This window comes from Hyaena hyaena, unplaced genomic scaffold (genome assembly GCF_003009895.1).
Source record: "Hyaena hyaena isolate Hyena2069 unplaced genomic scaffold, ASM300989v1 scaffold_787, whole genome shotgun sequence".
NCBI lineage: Eukaryota > Metazoa > Chordata > Mammalia > Carnivora > Hyaenidae > Hyaena > Hyaena hyaena.
This window is the reverse complement of record NW_024081417.1, coordinates 494,020-500,165: the sequence shown is the minus strand read 5'-3', so window position 1 is coordinate 500,165 and position 6,146 is coordinate 494,020.

Below are 6,146 nucleotides of genomic sequence, written 5' to 3'. Positions count from 1 at the left end.
TGGTCACCTGAGACAGTCACGTCCTCAGAGGTCTGCAGCGCGTGATCCAGTCTTTAATCCTGGGGGAGCTGATTCACCTCTCTGAGCTTTGGGGACTGAGTTTTAAATTGAACAGTGAATATGTCTCGCTGCTGAGACCTTGGTGTAGTACCATTAAATGTTCCTCTAATTCGTCAATTCCCAAATTTAAATCCCTGACATGGCGGTAACACCATCACCTGTGAGCTTACTGAAAATCAAAGTTCTCGACCTAACAGACACCTTCTGACATATAAATCCTGGGAGAGGGGACCTGGCGTAAGCTGGAGAACTGGAACTCTCTTCAAAGTCACGACCGGGGCGCCTGGGTGGCTCAGTCGGTTGAGCGTCCGACTTGAGCTCAGATCACGATCTCGCGGTTGGTGGGTTCGAGCCCCGCGTCGGGCTCTGTGCTGACAGCTAGCTCAGAGCCTGGAGACTGCTTCCGATTCTGTCTCTCTCTCTCTCTCTCTGAAATAAATATAAGAAAAATAAGAAAAAATAAAAGTCATGACAGTCCTCCTTCCCCCTCAATTTAATAACTAAAATGCGAAACTACTACAACCTACTTTGTGGATGATGATAAGCGCTTAACGATAAGGGCCTAGTGCTAAATACATATAAGCTGTTATTGTTACTATTCATCATCATCACAAGGTTCGTATATATACTGCTGTAGGGGGTTGCCAGGGACCTCTCTTTGCAGAACCAATGATGATGTTTTTTTCTGATACAAAATACAAGCACTCTGAGTCAGCAAGCAGCGTCATAAGTAATGGTTAGAATTTTTGCATAAACACATAGGTATACCTTTACATGCATTTAGTTTTTAAAAATTAAAAAACTCTTTTTAATGCTTATTTATTCTTGAGAGGGGAGAGACAGGTCATGAGCGGGGAAGGGGCAGAGAAAGAGGGAGACACAGAATCTGAAGCAGGGTCCAGGCTCCAAGCTGTCAGCACAAACCCCAACATGGGGCTTGAACTCATGAACTGCAAGATCATGATTCCTGCTGAAGTCCAATACTTAACTGCCCGAGACATCCAGGCACCCTCAGGTGCATTTAATTTTTTAAAAATCATACATAGGAAGGTTTCATAAAGCACAGGTAGATCTATTGTGCAAGGGACACATTCTTACAGGCTATATGATTCAAATGGTAAGACTATCAAGACTAATTGCTCTTAGACTTAAGCAGGTGTGGGCTTAACATGGTTTCATATGGTAGATCTTAAAAACACATCAGTTATTTTGCTAGCAAAAGTGGGTTTCTTTTGTTCCAATTCAGGACAAGTAATTATTGTAAAAACCATAGACTAGTTCAGCAAACCAAAGAAAGGAACCTATTTATGGAGAAGAGAAAGTTGGGAAGGATTGTTTTGAACACAAGTCCACTGGAGAAAAGCAAGAGTTCAGGGTGAATGTGGTCTCTCTTTGGTTGAGTTGCTGGAGTGGTTGATTTCTTGTAGCAGATGCAGTGTGCATCATTTCCTGCTGGATTCTTCTCTGTGGATTCTTCTGTTGGCCTCAGTAATCAGCAATTCTTGACTCCCAGTGGTACTGGGTGAGAGCTCCTCCTTCCGGTCTCCCAACTCCGTTTTAGTGAGGTTTTCCTTTATTCATTTTCACATTTCCCCCTTTTGATCAGGATCCTTCTCTGAAAGCATTGCTGATCAAGAGGCAGTTTTCTTCTTTTTTTTAATTTTTTAATTTTTTAATTTTTTTAAATTTATTTCTAGGAGAGAGAGAGACAGCGTGAGCAGGGGAGGGTCAGAGAGAGAGGGAGACACAGACTCTGAAATAGGCTCCAGGCTCTGAGCTGGCAGTCATCACAGAGCCTGATGCGGGGCTCGAACCCACGAACCGCGAGATCATGACCTAAGCGAAAGTCGGACGCTTACCCGACTAAGCCACCCAGGCGCCCCAAGAGTCAGTTTTCTTCTTAATTCGGTGGCCTTTTGTCCCTCGGTGCCAGGAAAGACCTTTCCTGGATGTCGTGTCTCATGTTGGAGGGAAATTGTGTAGATTGTATAGTAGATTGGAAACCTACTGAGGCCATATTTGAGTAACAAGGAGGGGTAAGAGGGAGATCTATCAGTCTGCCCCACCTATAGGCAATATTTATCAAAATTGTAAGCAGTGGAGATCATATTCTTTGGGTACATTATTTTTACAAAATCTTGACAGGTAACAAGTACAGAGTCAAAAGTAAAATAACAATTCCAAAGAGTATAGTGGTTCTAAGCCAAGACTCTAGATCTGAAAGTAGCCAACTGAAAATATTTACCTGCTCTTATTCTGACTTAACCTGGAGACAAACCTAGAGTCATGTATACTTCCTGGAAATACCCATTTAAAGAGGCTGTGAATGCAGAATAGTGCAGGAGCACACTGGAAGAATTAGCCAAGTGCATCTGGGAAGATGCAGTGCAGGTATAAACATGACGTGACAGTTGATGAGCGTTTTGCAAAACAGCAAGACTTCAAAGACTTTTTTAAAATTTATATATCATTTATTTCTGAGAGACAGAGAGAGAGCACGCATGAGCAAGCAGGGGAGGGTCAGAGAGAGAGGGAGACACAGAATCCGAAACAGGCTCCAGGCTCTGACCTAGCTGTCAGCACAGAGCCCGACGCGGGGCTCGAACCCACAAACTGTGAGATCATGACGTGAGCCGAAGTCGGATGCTTATCCGACTGAGCCACCCAGGTGCCCCTCAAAGACATTTTTAAACAGCATTGTTATCTCAAAAGAACTGTTTGGGGCCAAAGATGTTATCAATAATACAGTCTTAAAGTTTTAAGTTCAGACACCATGAATTTGGGTATGAATTGAGAGTCCATTAATAGTTCAGATTAAAAAAAGAAGCTTTTGTAAATCCTGAACCTTCAAACAGGCAGGGTCCAAACATCTTGGGAAAGCTGTTCATCAGATGTCTTACGCTTCAGTTCCAGGGAATCTTTCCTTGCAGGTCACCAGATGGCATACAGGTCCAGTAAGAGTCTGGTGCTTTCTTTAAATGTGTTACATGAACGCAAGAGTCTATTCCCTGGAGTTTGGCAGCACAAGGGTTGGTTAGCAGTACCCAACTGGGGAATTTCTGTCGAACTTGAAGTCTTTCTGGAGGTGTCCTTTCCAGTAGACGAAATCTTCATATTGCAAGGTGTGATGCTTAAGGTCTCCACCTCTTGGGAGAGCACTGTGAAAAGACTGCTCTACCAAAACATTGTTATTTTTAATAGAAGCAATTAATTAGGCCTTTACAATTTTGAAGGATGTCTCCTTTTATCAACTGTGAGTCAGGGGAGGCAAAGCCAAGTGCACTAGATGGCCTGTAACTATCTCAAAGGAAAAGAGTCTGTGGACAGTGGGGGATCTGAGATTTGGAAGGACCATTTGGAAGGCAATATTTTTGGACAATGTATATCAGAGGATCTCTACACATTTTGTCAAATGAGTCTTTAAAAAAAAGGTTTTTTTAAATGCCTTATTTGGAGAGAGAGAAAGAGAGACAGCGTGAGCAGGGGAGGGGCAGAGAGAGAGGGAGACACAGAATCTGAAGCAGGCTCCAGGCTCTGAGCTGTCAGCACAGAGCCGGATGCAGGGCTCAAACCCACAAACCGCGAGATCATGACCTGAGCTGAAGCTGGATGTTTACTGAGCCACCTAGGCATCCCTACCAATTGAGTCTTAATGGTGCCATTAATGTGTTCAACTAACCCTGAGGACTGAGGATGGTATGCACAATCAAAGTGTAAAACCAGCCAAGCAGAACTGTTGAAGCACCTTATGGGTAAAATGGGTTGCCCAACCACCATGATGTTTGAAAGGTGTTTCTCAGATAGGGGTAATCTTTTCTAACAGAGTTTTGGCCACAGAAGAAGCAGTGGCCTCTCTAAAAGGGACAGCTTTGGTCCACTGAGAAAACATATAATTCATGATTAAAACGTATTTATATCCATGAGACAGGGAAAACTGTATGAAATTCATTTGCCAAACATCAAATGTTCCACTGGGCAGTTCAAAGTGTCTGTGAGCAGTTTGAACAGATTTCCTTGTACATCTCGACAAACAGGACAAGAGAAGTGGGCTTTTTGTGGCCTTATTAACATTTCCTCACCAATATTGGTTTATAAACACTATCATTTTGTCAGTAGACCAATGGTTATACATTGGTAAATAGTGGGAATTTTAGAATTTCTGGTAGGGCCGTATTTTCATTTAGTCCAAATAAGATTCTTTTTTATCAGATCAAGTTTTTAAATTTCCAATGTTGTTTTTACTTTTTTGTGGTCAATTGTTGGGTGTATCTGGTCAATTCTTCCAAATTATCATGTGCAAGAGCATTCTTTTGGACCATGACAGAGGTTTGGCTCTTGGGTCTCCTTAAGAGTACCATTTGGCAGAAATATCAGTGAGGTGGATTACTTCGACCTCCAGGGAGTTGAGTTCAGAATGCACAGGAAGCTTAATAATAAACAGAGCAGCTGGCCTGTTGAGCTCAAGTAGCCAAAGGTGAAGGTGCTGCCTCATTGACTTCAAAACAAATTGAATGGTGTACCTAGCACTTACATGGTCCTAAGTTAAGTGTAGTGGAAGCGAAGACATGCTTTTCCTCTCAGGAGTCCAAAAGAATAGTATTGGTGAACAGCTAGCCCATTTCTAGCACAATCCATCAATTTGATCACCAATGCCCATTTATTCATCATCTACATTTTACTCTCTTACATCCTTATTCATGTGACAACCAAAACCTCATCTATTCACTGACTGCATCTCAATGTTAGGATCACTGGGTGAAGTCTTATGCAACTCAGGTCCAAATACTGTTTCTCAGAGCTATATATATTTATATATAGCTTACACAGTCAATGTCTCCACTCACACCCAGTATAAAATTGTGTGTCCAGAACACAGTAGAAGGACATACTGAAACTGTGGGAGAAATAACCACCAACAAGATTCTGTATACAACAAATGCATCTTCAAAGAAACAGTATAAGACTATTTGAGACCAAAAATGAGAAATTTAATGAAAACAAAACCTGCCACAGAGAACACTTTAAAGATTCTATTGAAAGTGGAAGGAAAGTGATCCCATGTGAATGGTCTGTGATGGTAGAAGGAATGGGCATCTATGAGATGGATGTGTTTGTAGATTAATACAAACATTATCTGTATAAAACATTAATTTTTCCTTTTTGGAGACAGAGTGATGGAATTACCATTTATAGGCTCAATAGCACATAAATTGAGATAAGCAAATTAATATTTAAATCTCATATTTTTCAGGAATGCAGAGATATTATCTCTTTTCTATTGTGTTAAATAAGTGCATTGTCATTTTCAGCTGAAGTACGAATCAACAGAATCAGAGTGTATACACCCTACAAATAATGAAGGAAAAATTGAAATGTACAGAAATAATAGCAAGTTTTTATTTATTTATTTATTTATTTTGAGAGAGAGAGAGCACGAGTAAGCACACATGCATGCGTGCACCTGGGGCAGGGCAGAGAGAGACTCCCAAGCAGGTTCCACACTGTCAGCACAGAGCCTGATGTAAGACTTGAACTCATAAATCGCGAGATCATGACCTGGACCAAAGTTGGAGGCTTAGCTGACTGAGCCACCCAGGTGCCCCTCAATAGAAAGCTTTTAAAAGGAAATGTACAGAATAAGTGAGGCAAAAAAAAGCACACACATATCCAGAGAGAATATATTTAAACCCAAATATTTATCAGCCATCTCATGAAATGAGTATGGAGTAAAAGCTCAGATCATCAGCCAGTAATTGTTGATATATTAAAAATACTCAATAATAGCATGGATACAAGGGATATATCTAAAATATACATATATGAAACAGGTTTTGAAAAATATACATGTTATAATTATTACAAAATAACAAACGAACACATGCAAAACACGTATTTATATCAGAAAAAATAACTTTAAGTGAGAAAGCATCACCAAGAAGATAGAATATGTATGTAACTTATAATACTGACTTAAATTACAAAAAGCCATATTTTCAGAATAACAAGGATAAAGGTACCAGTGCATGAATGTATCAGGCATTTTTACATCAGTCATCTCAGAAATTAGTAGAAAGAGCCAAAATAAA